The sequence below is a fragment of the Ceratotherium simum genome, chromosome 7, assembly GCF_057802395.1.
Source record: "Ceratotherium simum simum isolate JZ-2026a chromosome 7, ASM5780239v1, whole genome shotgun sequence".
Classification (NCBI taxonomy): Eukaryota; Metazoa; Chordata; class Mammalia; order Perissodactyla; family Rhinocerotidae; genus Ceratotherium; species Ceratotherium simum.
This window is the reverse complement of record NC_141906.1, coordinates 74,601,794-74,620,619: the sequence shown is the minus strand read 5'-3', so window position 1 is coordinate 74,620,619 and position 18,826 is coordinate 74,601,794. Positions and strand designations below refer to the sequence as shown.

The 18,826-nt window shown below is 37.5% G+C and overlaps 1 pseudogene; it reads right to left on the bottom strand.

Annotated features, from left to right (window-relative positions):
* Window positions 1-205: 205 nt before the first annotated feature.
* On the bottom strand, window positions 206-1,181 carry LOC101401027 (olfactory receptor 8G3-like; annotated as a pseudogene).
* Window positions 1,182-18,826: the final 17,645 nt, after the last annotated feature.

Below are 18,826 nucleotides of genomic sequence, written 5' to 3'. Positions count from 1 at the left end.
AAAGTCTTTAATTTTATTCTTAGTATTTCCCCTACACAGTCACTGTAATATAGATTCAAAGGAAGTGGCCTGGAGTAGAATTTTGGAGATATGCTATAGAGGAAAGTGTCACTGAATTTCCAAATATTAAAAACAAACCTAATATATAACATATGTCAGCAAACAAAATCTTAATTTCCATATGACACCATGGCATTGATGCTATTCATGAACATTTTCTACTGTGTAGAATTTTCTTCAGGGCAATCTGACATCCTTATTCCTCAGACTGTAGATTAGGGAGTTCAGTATAGGCACAATGATGGTATAAAACACAGAGGATACACTCCCTTGATTCATGGAGCTCACAGATGATGGCTGCAGGTACATGAATGTAGCAGATCCAAAGAAAACGGCAACACTTGAGATGTGGGAACTGCATGTGCTGAAGGCTTTGGACCTGCCCTCAGTGGAGCAAATGTGGAGGATGCTGGAGAGGATGAAGGTATAGGAGGCAAGGATAGTTAAGGCAGGAGTCAGAATTTTAAATGCACTTAAGACTAGAACCAATAATTCATTGATGTAGATGCTGGAACAGGATAGCTCCGAGAGTGGAAAGAGATCACAGAAATAATGGTTAATCACACTGGTCTTGCAGAAAAAGAGTCTCAGCATAAAGCCAGTATGGATTATAGATCCAGTGATGCCCAAAATATAAACTCCCACTGTGAGCCAGAAGCAGATGTGATAGGACATGATGACATTGTAAGGCAAGGGGTTACAAATGGCAACATAATGGTCTTATACCATTGCAGCCAACATATGACACTCTGCAACAGCAAAAATGAGGAAGAAATAGAGCTGACTCACGCATTCAGGATAGGAGATGGTGTTCTTCTCTGTCACAAAGTTCACCAGCATTTTGGGAGTAATGACAGAGGACTGGCAGAGATCAATGGAGGACAAGCTGCTGAGGAAATAGTACATGGGGGTGTGCAGGGGAGAACTGAGCCCAATCAGTGTGATCATGCCCAGGTTCCCCGCCACCATGACCACATAGACTCCTAAGAAGAGGAGGAAGAGTGCAAGCTAGAGTTCAGCATGTTCCGTTAGCCCAGCGAGGATGAAATGAGTTAGTGTGGAACGATTTTCAGGGTCCATTACTTCTCAGCAGGTTCTAGGTTTAAAAAAAAGTAAATTAGTGTTTGTGTGTGTGTGTGTGTGTGTCTGTGTATTTGAGTGTATGCACATGTATATGTCTTGAGTGTGTGTGAGGGGGAAAAGAATTCTGTGGAGATCGTTCTTTTATCCCTCATCAGAGGAGATTCATAATGCAGGAATCTCTTGAGTTTCTCCTGCTACTCTGGAACAACCAACGACCAGACAAGGACTTATAGACTTCCAAAACATTAAAATTAAGATAATTCATAAATTTTTAAGATAAAGCACCAATTTTTCATTTTTTAAGTCAGTCAGAAGGAACATTACTACTGCTATTTCTAAGGACTCTTGTCTTTCCTCCCGTATTCTATATTTATATATTAATGTCATGGCATAAGATTTTCATTTTACTCTGAATACATAAAAGTAGTGTACGCTTTCTATAATTAATAAACATAGGATTCATAAGTCTGTGAAGAGTAGTTATACTGGTCTGAGCTATTTTCCTTGCTAGTAACCTACTCAAAATAGCAGGACTGGGCAACTACAGTATCATTCCGCCTGAGATTTGGCTGCTCTGCATGTCCCAGGTCCCTTCACCCAGACCCACTGTCCTGAAAGCAGGAACATAAGTGCTGGAAGACATCATGCTTATATCTCAGCAGCTTTTCCAAGAGCAAGGAAACATCCTCCCTTGTTCTAATTTGGATAATCTCAGGGGTCATAATATAACGGCCCACATTTAGGTCATGTATTCCACCACTGTGACCAGGTGAGCAGTGGACTATGATTGATCTATGCAATTTGCACTTCAGTATTGAAGTGGTGGAGGTTGGAAAACTAATCCTACTCCCAAAATATGAGAAGGGTCTGTAACAACAGACACTAGGTATCCTTTATCCTGATCTTTTTTTATAAACATGTATTTTGCATGTGGCTGTATAGAATTCAAAGATGGTGACGTGGATTAAGAGAGCACATGCAAAATATAATTACAAAATTTGATTTAATTTATACTAGCCACCAATATGATACTTTTTTTTTTTAAAGACCAATGTATCTTTAGATGAGATTTGCAAAGAAAACGAGTAGATTCTAAAAAATGGAAATTCATATTCCTACTTGATACTCAAGTAGTAGTTGGATTAGTATATTCAATTTGAGGAATAATATTTTATGTGATACATAAAAAGCAGACAATTTCAAGAGAATGATCTAGAAATCTGTCGTTTTAAGAATGGCTAAAATAACTGAGGATATTTGACTAACAGCACAAAAATTCATGTGGCACATGATAGTTATCTCAGTGTTCAACATATTACTTTATTTAAGAGTCGTTGGTCTTATGATCTATGTCTCCAAGAGAGGAAAGTAAAACTAACTGCTTGAAACCATGGAGAGAAATTTGCTTTCACAACAAAGATGAACAGTCCAACACTCAGATATACCTTGAACTTACAGTCAGAAATGTTTGAGTACAGCCTGAATAATCACTTATTACCAGATGTTATTTAAGGACACAAGCACCTGATGGGTTGTTGAATTAAATCATCCTAAACATGTCTTCCAGTTTCCATATTTCATGATTTTATAATTCTAATAGGTTGCGATATTAAGGTGGACAACGGGGGATTCAAACCTCAACTAAACTCCATACTTGCTGGTGATTTTGAGATAATTATGTTCACTCTTCAACCCTCTGAAAAACAAAGACACTAACATCTGTCTTATGTGAGAATTGAGTTAAATGATGCTTTCAAGGTGCTTAGCACAATTCCTCGCTATTGGTAAGAACTGATAAAATGCCAATGTTGTTTTAATTTTAATCTGAGTTTCCCTCTGATATATCTTTTATTTAACCGACATTTTCATTCCTGTAATGAATAGCCAGAATTTTTAACTTTTTCCTTATCATATCTTCTTGTTCCTTTCTACATTAATATACAATAATACAGAAATTTGGAATGTTTTACTGAATATTAACCTCCTAAAATTAACAATATTTTCCATGGTGTATAAATAAATTCCAAACCAATTTGTCATTCAAATATTTTTATCATCTGGCAACAAAAATATACATATATTTTTTTATGTCCCGACAAGTATCATATGATTTAGCTATTTCCCAAAAGGGCATTTATTAGACTCTTATTTTTAATTCATCATATTTCTTTAGCCTTTCCCTTATTTTATCCCCTTTATCCTAAGGAATCTATTTAATAGTTAGGGCCCTTTAGTTATGGGCTTTAATAATGAAAGCCCCAGTTAATAAGATCGTTTTCTACATGCTCATGAATACATTTCTTATGTTTATGTTTAGCACATACTTAATTCTGTATTAATTTTTATGAGTTATTTACTGGTTTTTCTTCTGTACTAGACTGTAAACTCAATACAGGGCTTGACACAGTGCTTACATAGAGCAAGTCTCAATAAATTTGTATTTTTAGTTAAATTATTGAAAGAAGGTTATAGGTAAGTTAACATAGACTTGATATAAGTAAACAAATACCTCTCACTGCCTGAGTTGAAGTGAGAAAACAGTGTTTACTGTAATTTTATACACCAGGGAACAGCGAGATGATAAGGGAATTTCTGCTCATCAGGAAGTGCGAATATGAGAGTGAGAAAAAGTAGAGATAAATAAATAACTATGTGCATCTCTAAGTGTCCTGGGAGGGAGCTTGAGGAGAGGACTCTAAAATTTTAAAGTCAAGAATTGAGATTCAGAAATACTCTTCTTGCTCCCCCAAAGTTCAGGGCTGTGTATTTTTCTCTTCCATTTCTCTGAAGAGAAAAATAATTCTCATGATGCTGGTGGGTGGTTCTGAGTACTAACCTTGCAGGACTCCTTGGTACTAAGGGAGTCATAGCCTAAAAGTCTCTGTGGCAATAATTTTGAGTCACTGGTCCTGATCTCTGATGAAGCTGATGGCCCTCTGCAAAGGCTGGTTGATACAATATGATGATTTTATACTCTGGGTATTGATGCTAAGAGTCTGAGTGGGAACAAGTAATGATAATGACCTCCCGCTAGAATCTTATCCCATAAGCATCACCTCTTGGGTAAAGAAACAATTAGAATTTTCCTTTTCCCTCATTGGCTTTCAAGCATTTAATAGTGTCACATAGGTGTGATTCATTGTTCTTATTAGATTATGGAATAGAGAAAATGATGTGATAGATTTTGTTAGAGTTGCATTGAATTTCATTCCAAACTATTTGAAAGTTCAAAATTTCAAAAATTTTTAAGATATATAGTAAAGGAATTTTCTAAAGTGATTTCCTGTAAGAAGTAAACAGAAAATTAGGGAAAATAACCTTTGTGTCTATGATTTGAAATTTTTTATTTTCATTGACCTCTGCTAACTGTATTTAGATATTGTTATGTACTTATAAAATAGTAATACCTGGAATATTTTAACGTGGGGGCTGAATGAAAGCATCAGCTGGATATTGCCAATACCCGATGAGAAGTTCTTAACAAGTCTAACGAGGAAGTTGATGGCTTTATTTTCCTGTAAAATTAAAAGACAAGTGTTGAGGTATAATTTGGAGATGTATGTGTTATAGAGATTATTTTAGTTCTATATAAATACTACATTATTTTATTTGGAAATAAAAATTGTATTTAATGGTTTTATTCTAAATATTCATTGAATGTTGTATCATTTTTGGACCATAATTACAATAAATTTGGTTAATCACATTTACTTTTTTTCCAGATTTGAGATATAACTGACATATAAAATTGTGCAGATTTAAAGTGTACGGCATATTGATTTGATACACTTATGTATTGCAAAATTATTACTACCGTAGCATTAGCCAACATTGCTATCAATTCGCATAAGTACTATTTCCTTTTTGTGATCAGAACATTTAAGATTTACTCTCTTAGCAATTTTTAAGTATATAAAACAGTATTATTAACTCTAATCACCATGCTGTACATTAGATCCCCAGGACGTATTCATCTTATAACTGAAGTTTATACCCTTTGACCAATATCTCCCCATTTCCCCAGTGACCACCTGGTAACCACCATTCTGTTCTCTGTTTCTATGAGTTTGGCTTTTTTAGATTTCACATATAAGTGAGATTATACAGTATTTGTCTTTTTCTGTCTGACATTTCACTTAGCCTAATGCACTCAAGATTCATTCATGATGTTGCAAATGGCAGGATTTCCATCTTTCTCATAGCTGAGTAATATTCCATTGTGTGTGTATATAAATATATATATACACATAGGTATATTGTACATTATATATACATATATATTATATATTTGGTATATACCAAATGTCTTAGGTCGTTTCCATTTCTTGGCTAATCAAATTTACTTTTTAATGCTTTAAATTATTGTTAGATGTGAGACTTTAATCTGCTTTTGTAAAGTCATTTTTGCAAATTAATATGAAAAGGACCAAAACTTAGAGCAGAATAATTTCTTATGGAAAACGTTGCATATCAATAATTATCAAACCCTAGGAAAATAAATATGGTATGAAGTAAGACACAATAGTTGTTCTCAAGAATTTGACAATTTTGATAGAGTTAATATCCAAAAGCATGAAATAATACTAAACAATACAAGAAAAGACATCATTATTATAGTATGTGTGATGACTCAGAAGTGTGCCTCATAACAGCCTGGAGTGGTCAGAAATGCACGGAGAATTAAACACTTGCATTTTTAAAGTGTATGAAATTGAAAGTTGTGTAAAATTTGGAAGGGAGAATGGAGTCAAGAAGCCCTTTCAGGATGGGAAAGCAGCATGAATGAAGACAAGGCCATAGGAAGGAACCCAGCATTGTTGAGATATTATAGGAACTACCCTACCCAGCATGACATACAGCTCTCTAGCAGATCTTAACAGTTGTTAAAATACTAACATATTCTATTTATGCATTACATATTTTAATTACATTTCATGTTATTTTTCTTCTTAGATACAGTGCTAAATTCAAATGTTAAACGCTAGAGAGAACATCATAGAGTTGTCTATGGCAAAATACAAATATTTGAAAGAATGGAATAAACTGCTAGTAACTCCTAATTTTTATTCTCCCTTTCTTCCTAAATGATAAATGCCCTGAATCTTAGTCTGGCACATAGCCGTGGAGATAACCATGGTATTTCTCACCCCCTCTTACAGCTAGGCTTGGCCATATGACTAAGTCCTTACCAAAGGGAAAGAGGTGGAGATGAGGTCTGTCCATTCCAAGTAGTGTTCTTCAAGTTCAGAGACATTCCTTTCTCCTTCCCCATTTTTCTTTCTAATGGGTGGGTGGTAGAGATGAAGGATGGAATGGAACCATTACCTGAAACCAAAAATTGGAAGCTATGTGTTGTAGTCACAGAGCAATAATTTAAAAGAAGCTCTTGTACCTGATGAGCCACTGCACCAGCCCTGAGTCATCTGGTTTAAGGCACCATGGTGCATGTATACATGTGACACACAGAAAACCTAATTGTAACTAAAACAGAAGTTAGAAAATGATTCTGCCTAAAGTTCACTATCAGGACATATTGATGTTCCTTGAAATGCTAATTGTACGTGAGGAACTGTTTTCTTTTAGAAATTAATATACACTTGTACCAAAGTTAATGAAAGATAAACTCTGCTTGAGAACATTATCCAAGCTTATCTTAGTGCCTAGAGTTATAATACATTTACCTTATCCTGCTCTTTTCAATTATTAAAACATTTGATAACATATATCTATTGACTGAAATAAAGAGTCTATGTAAAGATTAAATGAAGGAGTTTTTGTGATAGTGAAGACCAAGAGCTCGAGTGCCGGCAAACAGTCCAACAGAGTATTCTGAGAACCTGCTCCAAGATCTACGGATCTGATGCAGTTGATATACCCTTTAATAAAGCAGTGTCCATGCAGGAAAGGGCTTACACATCTAATAGTCATCTACTTCAAGGATAACACGAACTTTTGCTTATACGTCAAACAAGGTGTGTAATGTTGGTGTTATCCATGCGTGGAGGGAGGCAAGGACCATGGTCATCAGTTTTTCCCTAAATTTCTAAGAAATGTAGTTGGGAAATGTGAGAGTGAGGTACTCATTATCTCTTCCTGTTGCTGATTCATCCTCCTGGTGCCTCCAGTCATGAGATGAAAGTTTGCAATGTCATTTAGACACAGGCTGACGAGGCCTGCATGGCTGCTTCTCAGTACAGCATGGATTTTCTTGTTACTAACTTTAAGCCTATGCAGCTTGCTTGCTAGATTCACCTGTGAGAACAGGCAGAGGGGTCCCAGCTTCATTTACATATCCTTCTGTAATGGTACTTAATAAATTCTATATATGTGTTATTTTTTTTCCTCATTTGTTTTAGGTCTCCTTCCTTAAGGCCTTTTGTCTCTCTTTTTCTGGTAGGGTTCAATCTCTACTTTGAAATCTATCTGATATCTATTCTAATATTTTAATAGCATGTTTCCCACCAGTTCTCAGATTCACTAGAGACAGTTCAGATATTTTTTATCCTTCTTAACACTTTTTAACAGTTTTAACACACAAATAAGTGATTGGAAACACAAAGATTTTCCTAACCATTTATTGTTGTCACCTGTAAATGTAAAAAATTTACTGGGTTGTATATTTAATGCTTAGAGAAGTAAAATATAAACTACGCTAGGAGTTCTAGGTCAAGAGGGCAACATGGATATCTTTGGAACTGACTTCCTCCCATTTACACACAGAATCTACAGACATCTATGAAACAACTTTCTCTGGGGGAAAAAAAAAAAAAACGCTGAATGACTCCTACACATTGGGTGAATGAGTAAAAACACACATCAAAGTGGATAGGAGAGACTGGGACATAACTTTGCCATAAACCCAACTCCAGTGTGGTAACCCATAATTGGTAGGGAACTCAAACTCTCAAACCCTAAGCTTCTCCCTGAGAAGCAAATGCTTTGAACTCTAAATCTGGCACCCCAACTTTTAAGATCTGCACCTGTGAGATGAGCCCCCAAAACTTCTAGCTTTGAAAGTGAAAGCTTCATCCACAAGACCCACAAGGCTCTAGGGAAGTGAGAAGGAATTCTTAAAGGGCTCACACTCACAGACTTGCCCACCCTAGAGCCCAGCGTGGAAACAGCCAACTCAAAAGGCCCAGAACTTCTGTGAAAGAGGTTTATTTGCTTATCTTAAAGCATTGGACTGAGGGGCCGACATCTAATTTAATACACCTCAGGAGTCTTTTGAAATACTCTCTACGGACAGAGGTCAGTGGGTGCCATCTTTGCTCTCTCCCGTTGCCTCTCTCCAGCTTGCAAGTATCTCCTGGAAAGGAGCTTATACATCATCTGGTGCCCCAATTTTTGCACCTGTTACCCAGGGGACATAGAGATGTCCCGGCTCTGGTGATTATCCAGGCTTAGTCTTGCAGGTCCTATAGGACTCAACCAACCAAGAAACAGTTCTTAACCCACTACCAACCACAGGGCTCTGTAAGATACAGCAGACTGAAGGGCCTAGTATTTCTGTACAACAGGCCTATTAGCTTATCTCATGGCTGAGGCCTGTGGGGCAGGATTCTAAATAAATATACAACAAGGGCCACCTGTAATCCTCTCCAGAGAGCTCAGAGAGCAGCTACTAGCCCTCCCCAACTCTCCTTTGCCAAATGTCAGAGCATCAGTATCTCCCAGAAGGGAGCTTTTAGACTGTTTGGTGCCCCAGTTTTTACATCTGGTGACCCGGGTTTTGTGGCTGCTGCCCTGTGGCGCCCCTTGATAGCCTGGCTCTGGTCTCCAGTAGGGCTGGCATTCCTGCATCCCACAGGATTGTAACAATTAGAAAGACAGTTCCTGGTTGGCTACCCCCCCCAGGATGGAGTATAGACAGAAGACTGAAACACATCCCTGATATTTCTGCGAAACAGGCCTATTTACTTGTCGTGGTGCTTTGGTCTGAGGGTCAAGCTTCTGGTTTGGCACACATCCAGGAGCATACTGAGGGCATCTGCAGGGACAAAGACCAATGGACACCATCTTTGCACTCTCCTTTTGCCTTGCTCCAGATCTTAGACAAGAACTTGTGTTCTAGTCTGGCACCCAATTTTTGTGGATGCCACTCAAGGGACAGCTGTACGTCACCAGGCTTTTGTTGTGGCCAGCTGGAATTATGCTCAGGGGTCTTACAGGACTGTAACCAATGGAGAAAGAGTTCTTAAGTGTCTACCACCTCCAGGGCACAGCAGAGAGGCAATATAATAAGGTGTCCAGTCTTTCTGTGAAAGAAATCTATTAGCTTATCAGTATAACTTTAGCTTGAGGGTCAGGCTTCTAATTAATTCTAAATTAAAATGTAAGGGCTGACTGTAGTCCTTTCTGGAGACCTTGTGTGGGTGGAGGTCATCTTTATGCTGTCCCTCTGCTTTGCTCCAGAGCACCAGTATGTCCTGGAGATGAGCTTGTACGAATGTCTGGTGTCCTGCTTTTGCGTCTAGTGTCTTGGTATTTGTGGCTGCCACCAGGGATTCCCTTTGATCACCTGACTCTGTTTTCCAGTGGAGCTTGTGTTCCTGAGTCCCCCAGAACTATAACAATCAGAGACACAGTTCTTAGTTGGCTACCAACCCAGTGATGCAGCACAAACAGCAGACTGAAACACTCTCCCAGTCTTTCTGTGAAAGAAGCTTATTTGCTTATCGTGGTATTTTGGCATGAGGGGCAGGCTTCTGCTTTGGTACACATCTAGAGGTTTACTAAAGTGGTCTCCAGAAGTAGAGTCTTGTGGACACTATCTCTGTGCTCTCCCTCTGCCTTACTGCAGGTCACCAGTATCTCCTGAAGAAGAGCTTGCACACTAGTCTGGTTCCTTGATTTTTGCTGCTGATGCTCAGGGGACACCTGTAGATCACCTGGCTCTGGTGGCCAGTGGGACTTACACTTGGGGTCCCACAGGACTACATACAGTAGCATAATTAAAAGCTGCCACTTGAGGTTCTAACTTTCAATCAACCTGAATCAGAGTCTTGATGGAGATCCTCCCCTTAGGGACACTGACAGGTCTTGGCACATTCTCAAATACTGGATGCCACTAAAAATAAAGTAGCCTGCTGGGATAATCACAAAGGTTTGAGAGACAACAAAGAGCTCAGACATGGTTCATCTCCTACATGTCGCTACTCCTTCAAGACGGAGAGAGGTGGCTATTTTATTTAATGCATAGAAACCAACACATAGAGTCAAGGACAATGAAGAAACAAATATATATGTACCAAATAAAAGAACAAGATAAAGCCTCAGAAAATGACCCTGATGAAACAGAAATAAGTGATTTACCTGTTAAAGAGTTCATAATAATGGTGATAAAGATGCTCAGTGACCTACAAAGCAGAACAAAGTGAGATTTTTTTTAAAAAATTGAAAATATTGAAAAGGACCAAATAAAAGTCACAAAGCTGGGGGATACAATTCCTGATCTGAAAAATAAACTGGAATGGTTCAAGAGCAGAGTAGATAAAGCAGAAGAAATGACCAGTGAACTCAACGACAGGCCAGTGAAACTCACTCAATCAGAGAAGCCAAAAAACAAAAGAAGAACAAACAAGAGTGATGATAGCTTAAGGGACTCATGGGACAACATCAAGAGGACCAACATTCACATTAGAGAGGTCCCAGAAGGAGAAGACAGAGAGAAATCGGCAGAAAACTTATTTGAAGAAAGAATGAAAACTTCCCTAATCTGGGGAAGGAAACAGACATCCAGATACAGGAAGTCCAGAGAGAGTTCCAAATAAGATGAAGACAAAAGGACCTATACTAAGACACATATGATTAGAGTGTCAAATGTTAAAGACAAGGAGAGAATCTTAAAAGCAGCAAGGGATAAGTCCCTATAAGACTTCCCATAAGTGAAGGAACACTCATACAACTATCAGCATATTTTTCAGCAGAAACTTTGCAGGCCAGAAGGGAGTGGCATGACACATACAAAGTGCTGAAAGAAAAAAACATACTTCCAACTAAGAATATTCTACCTAGCAAAGTTCTCCTTCAAAATTGAAGGAGAGGTAGTTTTCCAGACAAGCAAAAGTTAAGGAGTTTATCACCACTAGACTGGCCTTACAGAAATGTTAAAGGGACACCTCTAAGCTGAAGCAAAAGGGCACTAATCAGTAACAGAAATATAAATAAAATTATACATTTCACTGAAAAAGAAAAAAACATAGTAAAATTAAGAATACTCTAATGTCGTAAAAGTGGTGGGTTACTTACTTATAAAACTAATATGAAGGTTAAAAGACAAAATAAAAATAACTATAACTAAAATAATTTGTTACAGTTACACAAGATAAAAAGATATAAATTGTGATATCAAAAACATAAAATACAGCGACAGAAAAATGTAGAGCTTTAGAGTGAGTTTAAACTTAAGTTATTATCCACTTAAAATAGACTGTTATAAACATATGATGTTTTATGTAAACCTCATATTAGCCACTAAGAAAAACCCTATAGTAGGTACACAAAAAATAAACAGGAAGAACCTAAGCACATCACTACAGAAAATCATCAAATCACAAAGGAAAAGAGCAAGAGAAAAAGAAGGAAACAGAGGAAGTACAAAACAGCCAGAAAACAATGAACAAAATGTCAATAAGTATACACCCATCAATAATTACTTTAAGTGTAAAAGGACCAAATTCTCCAATTGAAAGACACTGAGTGGCCGAATACATTGAAAAAATAAAGCAAGACCCTCATATATGCTGCCTACAAGAGACTCATTTCAGGTGTAAGGACACATAGGCTGAAAGTTAAGGAATGGGAAAAAGATATTCTATGCAAATGGAAACTGAAAGAAAGCTGGGATAGCTATACTTATATTAGAGAAAATAGCGTTTAAGACAAAGGCTGTAATAAAAGACAAAGAAAGTAATCACATAATGATAAAAGAGGCAATCCAACAAGAGGATGTAACAACTAACATCTTACTCAACAGTGAAAAGCATAAAGCTTTTCCTCTGAGATCAGGAATAAGACAAATATACCCACTCTCACGACATTTATTCAACATAGTATTGGAAGTCTTAGCCAGAGTAATTAGGCAGGAAAAAGAAATAAAAGGCATCCAAATTGGAAGCAAAGAAGTAAAACTATTTGCAGATAATATGATATTATATATAGAAAACCCTACAGACTCCATCAAAATAGTGTTGCAATTAATCAACAAACCAAGTAAAGTTGCAGGGCACAAAATCAATGTGCAAAAATTTGTTGCATTTGTGTACATTAATAGTAAACTATCATAAAGAGAAATTAAGAAAATAATCCCATTTACATTTACATCAAAAAGAATAAAATATCTGGGAATAAATTCGACCAAGGAGGTTAAAGAACTGTATACTGAAAACTATAAGAATTTAATGAAAGAACTTGAAGAAGACACAAATAAATGGAAATATGTCCCATGGTCATGGATAAGAAGAATTAATATTGTTAAAATGTCCATACTATCCAAAGCAATCTATGCATTCAATGCAGTCTCTATCAAAATTTCAGTGGTATTTTTCACAGAAATAAATTAAACAATCCTAAAATTTGTATGGAACCACAAAAGATCCCTAAGAGCCAAAGCACACTTGGGAGAGAATAACAAAGCTGGAGGCATTGTGCCTTCTGATAAAACTGTAGTAATCAAAACCATACGGTATAGGCATAAAAACAGACACATAGATCAATGGAACAGAATAGAGAGCCCAGAAATACACCCATGAATATATGGTCAATTAATTTATGATAAAGTAGCCAGAATATACAATGGGGAAAGACAGCCTCTTCAGTAAACAGTGTTAGAAAAACTGGATAGCCACATCTTAAGAATAAAACTGGATTACTGTCTTACACCATGCACAAAAACTAACTTAAAAGGGATTAAACACTTGAATGTAAGATCTGAAGTCATAAAACTCCTAGAAGAAAACATAGGAGTTAAGCTCCTTGACATCGGTCTTGGTGATGGTGTTTTGGATTTGACATCAAAAAGCAAAGGCGGGCTGGCTCCACGGCTTAGTGGTTAAGTGCGCGTGCTCTGCTACTGGCGGCCCAGGTTCAGATCCTAGGTGCGCACCGATGCACCCCTTCTCCCACCATGCGGAGGCCGCATCCCACAGCATGGATGTGCAACTATGACGTACAACTATCTACTGGGATTTTGAGGGAAAAAAAAGGAGGAAGATTGGCAATGGATGTTAGCTCAGAGCCAGTCTTCCTCAGCAAAAAGAGGAAGATTAGCATGGATGTTAGCTCAGGGCTGATCTGCCTCACAAAAAAAAAAAAAAAGAGAGAGAATGCAAAGGCAGCCTACTGAATGGGAAAAAATACTTGCAAATCATGTAAGGGGTTAGTATCCAAAATATATGAAAAACACATGCAACTCAATAGCAAAAAAATCCCCAAACAATCTGATTAAAATATGAGCAGTAGATCTGAACAAACACTTTCCAAAGAAGACAAACACATGTCCAACAGATGCATGAAAGGGTGCTCAACATCACTAATCATCAGGGAAATGAAAATCAAAACCACAATGAGATATCACTTCACGCCTGTTAGAATGGCTATTATCAAAAAGACAAGAAATAATAAGTGTTGGTGAAGATGTGGGGAATAGGGAGCCTTTGTGCACTCTTGGAAAAAGAAACAATTAGTCACCCTTTATCTCCATTGGTTTCCTAACTGTTTAATATTGTCATGCAACTGTCATCTATTTCTCCTGTTAGATTATGGGTTGGTAATGAGGATGTGACTGATATTGTTAGAGCTCCAGAAAGTTTCATGCTCAACCATTTAAAAATTCTAAATTTCAGGAAATTTTGAAGATACAGACTTAGGGATTTTTTAAAGTGTTTTACACAGGCGAAGAATGTAAAATTAGGGAAAAAATTTTCTGTTATGTATTGTAGCTTGAATTGTTTCCCTTCAAAAGTATTGAAGTCCTCATTCTAAATATGTATGAATCTGATATTATTTGTAAGTACGGTAGTCCCCCCACATCATGCCCAGGTTGTCCACCACTATGACCACACAGATTCCTAGGAGGAGGAGGAAGAGCAGAAGTTGGAATTCAGTATGTTCTGTTAGCCCAATGAGGATGAACTCAGTTACTAAGGAATGATTTCCAGGGTCCATTATCCTCTCAACAGGTTCTAAGTTTAAAAAAGAAAAAAATGAATGTACTCATGAGTGTGTATGTGTGTATTTGAGTGTATGCACATGTGTATGTGTGAGTGTGTTTGAGGAGGAAAGTCATTCTGTGGAAATCATTATTTTATCCCACATTAGAGGTGATTCATAAATGCAGGAATCACATGAGTTACTCCTACTACTGTGGGACAATCAATGATTCTGACCAGAGAAGAAATTACAGACTTCAAGATCCTCAAAATTAAAATACTTCATAACTTTTTCAGAGAAAACACCATTTTTTCATTTTTAAGTCAGTCTGAAGGAACATTACTATTGTTATTTTTGAGACTCTTTTCTTTCTTCCTTCCAATATTCTATATGTATATATTAATGTCATACATGTCAAATGGCATAATATTTTCATTTCACTCAGAATAAGTAACAGTAGTGTATGCTTTCTATAATTAATAAACACAGGTATCATAAGTCTGAGAAAAGTAATTGTATTAGTCTGAGCTATTTTTCTTACTAGAATTCCAATTCAAAACATCTGAAGGACTGGGTAACTACAAGATCATTCCACCTGAAATTTGGCTGCTAAGCATGTCCCAGCTCCCTTCACCCAGGCCTGCTACCCTAGAAAGCCAGAACATAAATGCTGGCAGACATCATGCTTATATCTCAACAGCTTTTCCAAGACCAAGGAACCATTCTCCCTTGTTCTAACTTGGATAATCTCAGGGGCCATAATATAATGGCCTACATTTAGGTCATGTATTCCACCACTGTGACCAGGTGAGCAGTGTACTGTGATTGGTCTAGCTGAACTCATAGAAACAGAGAGTAGAATGGTGATCACCAGGTGGTCACTGGCAAAATGAGGAGATGTTAGTCAAAGGGTAAAAACTCCCAAACCGTCCAGCATTGAAAGCCAATAGAGCTTACTTTCTACAAGGCTATAGTGAACTGAGAAAGAGTTCTTAATGGACTCACATGCACAGACTCACCCATCCCAGGGCTCAGAACAGAAGCAGCCAATTGAAAAGCACCCTGACTTTCTGTGAAAGAGGCTTATTTGCTTATCTTAAAACATTGACCTGAGGGGCAGGCATCTAATTTAATACAAATCAGGGACTATTGAAATATTCTCTGTGGACAGAGGTTAGAGCTTACCACCATCGTGTAATCACTTTGCCTCACTCTAGCTAGCTGGTATGTCCTGGGAAGGAGCTTGTACGCTTGTCTAGCACCACAATTTTTGCAACTCCTGCCCAGAGGACACCTGTAGGTCATCTGGCTCTGGTGGACAGTGAGGCTTACATTCACATTTCCTGAGGAACTGTAACCAACAGAGAAATAGTTTTTAACTGGCTACCACCCCTAGGACACAGCAAGAGGCAACAGACTGGGGTATTTAGTCTTTCTGTGAGAAGGCCTATTAGCTTATATGGATAGCTGCAGACTCAGCAGCAGGCTTCTGGTTTGGCACACAGCTAGGTGTCTGCTGAAGTGCCCTCCAGAGACAGACATTTGGGGAGCCATCTTTTCACTCTCCCTCTGCCTCACTCTAGCTCACCAATATCTCCCAGAAAGAAGTTTGTACTCATCTGGCACACCAATTTTCGCAGCTGATACCCAGGGGGCACTTCTAGATCACCTGGCTCTGGTGGCCAGCAAGACTTATGCTCACAGTCCAACAGGCCTATACAATTTGCACACTTTAAAGCTGCTGCCTGAAAGTCTGGCTCCCAGTAAGCTTGAATCTAGGTGCTGATGGAGATCCTCCCCTTTGGGAAACTGACAGGTCTTTGCACAGACTCAACCACTGGGAGCCACTAAAAATAAAATGGACTGCTTGAACAATCACAAGGGTTTGAGAGACAACCAAGAGCTGGGGCAGTGTTGTATGATAAGATTCGTTTTCTACACAAGGCAACTCCTTGAAGACTGGGAGAGGTGGCTGTTTTATTTGATGCATAGAAATCAACAGAAAGAATCAAAGAAAATGAAGAAAAGGATGAATATGTTCCAAGCAAAACAGCAAAATATAAAACCTCAAAAAAGACCCTGATGAAATAAGTGATTTACCTGATAAAGAGTTAAAAATAATGATGATAAAGATGATCACTGATCTTGGGAGAAGAATGGATGAACAGAGAGAGAATTTCAACAAAGAGATAAAAATATTAGGAAGTATCAAATAAAAGTCACAGAGCTGAAGAATACACTATGTGAACTGAAAAATACACTAGAAGAGTTCAACAGCAGACTAGATGAAGCAGAAGAAAGGATCAGGGAACTTGAAGACAGGACAGTGGAACTCATTCAGAACAGCAAAAAGAAAAAAGAGTGAAAAAGACTGAAGATAACCTAAGGGACTTCTGGGGCAACATCAAGCAGACCAACAATCACATTATAAGGAACCCCAGAAGAGAAGAGAAAAAAAATGGCAGGGAGAAAAAAAACTTATTTGAAGAAATAATGGCTGAAAACTTTCTTAACCTGGAGACAGAAACAGACGTCCAGATCCAGAAAGCTCAGAGAGTTCCAAAAACAATGAACCCAAAGAAACTCACACCAACACACATTATAATTAAAATGTCAAAAGTTAACAACAAGGAAAGAATCTTAAAAGCAATAAGAGAACAACTTATGTACAAGGGAATCCCCATAAGACTATCGGCAGATTTTTCAGCAGAAACTCTGCAAGCCAGACAGGAATGGCATGATATATGCTTGAGATTATAAATTTGTATCAAACTCTCAGGTTTTACCAATGCTGCATATCTATGCCCCACTCTGAGAAACAAGGTATTAGATGATCTCTTATTTTGAATCCTTTCTAGTATAATTATTTCATATTTGAGCAAGTTCTCCCAAGCCCATTCATTAGGAAGTCTCTTTTGTTAGCTTTGGAATTGTAGTGGCTGCAGGATTCTAGCATGTCTATAGGAGAATACGATGTGCATGGAATGGCACCCCACAGGTGCATAGACTATGACTGACTGACTTCAGTGTGATGACTAAAAGTAGTAAGAAAGAGAGTTGGAGCTCCACTGAGGTTATAAATGGGAAGGATATAAAGAGTCCTTTCCATAGATGATTATACAATAATGAAAATTCCTCAGAGATTCATTGAAGCCATTTTTTACATTCTGTCAGGATAAATGTTCTGACTCAGGAAAGAATGTATGGAGGGAGAGACGGAGAGAGAGAGGTTGAATTATACCAAGACTTTATTATTCAATTGCTTTACTGTGAATTCTTACCTAAAGTTAGTGAGCTTCATCCTCGGAGTTCTACCATTATCTATCCTTTTATTTAATAATTCAAGCTAAAAACTTCTATTCATCCTCATGCTTTCCTGGACCTTCAACTCACTTCTATTCAACCATGTCTGAACAATACAATTTTTCAAAAATCTCTTGAAAGTCTCATTCTTTTCTAGCTCCACTATCACTGAAATGCAATATCTTGCCTAAACTAATAAAATGGCGGCTGACTGGTTTCCTTGAATTCAGCCTCGTTCTTGTTTTTCATCCTTCCTTCACACCAACCTAAGTGTGATATTATTAGCTTGCAAATCCTTACCGAGGAAAAAAAAAGCTTCTATTTACATAAGGAGTGATGTCTTATAGTGACCCAGAAATGATTAGTGAACTGCCTTTGCCTATTTTTCTATCCTTGTAGCTTGATCATACTACCCTAAATATGACATATCTTTCTGGGTCTGCACAGGTGTTTCTCCAATTCCTTGATGAGACAATTGCCTTTCAATTACTCTATATTTTCTATATGAGGTCAAGCTCCAGCACTTCAAAGGTCAAACTCCAGTAATTCAAGAACTCTTGGTTTGTCCTCTGTTGTTCCATCTATATATATGGCAATCTACTGGACAGAGCACTAGACAAGGAATCATATTTAAGACAAGATTTGTGGTTGTGGCCATGTTCTCCCGCTTTATATTACTGATGAAAATTAAGTCAAATAATAAATGTGAGGTCTCTTGAAGAATGAATGTCCTACTGCAAGGAATGAATGGATAATAGAATACAAGTGTAGTGAAGTATAGTAAAGACATATTATATATTTTCTCCTATATTTGTAAACTGTAGAAAACACTACAAGTTACCTTGCTGGTGAATAATACAGAACAACATCTAAAAAATATTGATCAGACAATAACGAGTAGGATGGTTTTAACTGGGGAAAGACAGAGGCAACTGAGTACTTAGCATTTCATGTAAATTCACAGATACAAGATGTTAAATGCCCAGGAGCAGAAAAGCAATAAAATGAGAGAAGAGAAGAAATGTTCTAAAGATCAAATCGACATGGAATGACAATCGTTTGTAAATTATGGGGCAAAGCAGCATGAACTACATGAAAGTGATACAAGTTAGCAGGACTTTTGATTTTTATGAGCAGTTGCCTCATAAATACCATAGCATTACTGGTATAAAGATAATAAGACAGTATTATGAGCTCTGCTTTTAAACAAATTGTTGCCATCAAGTAT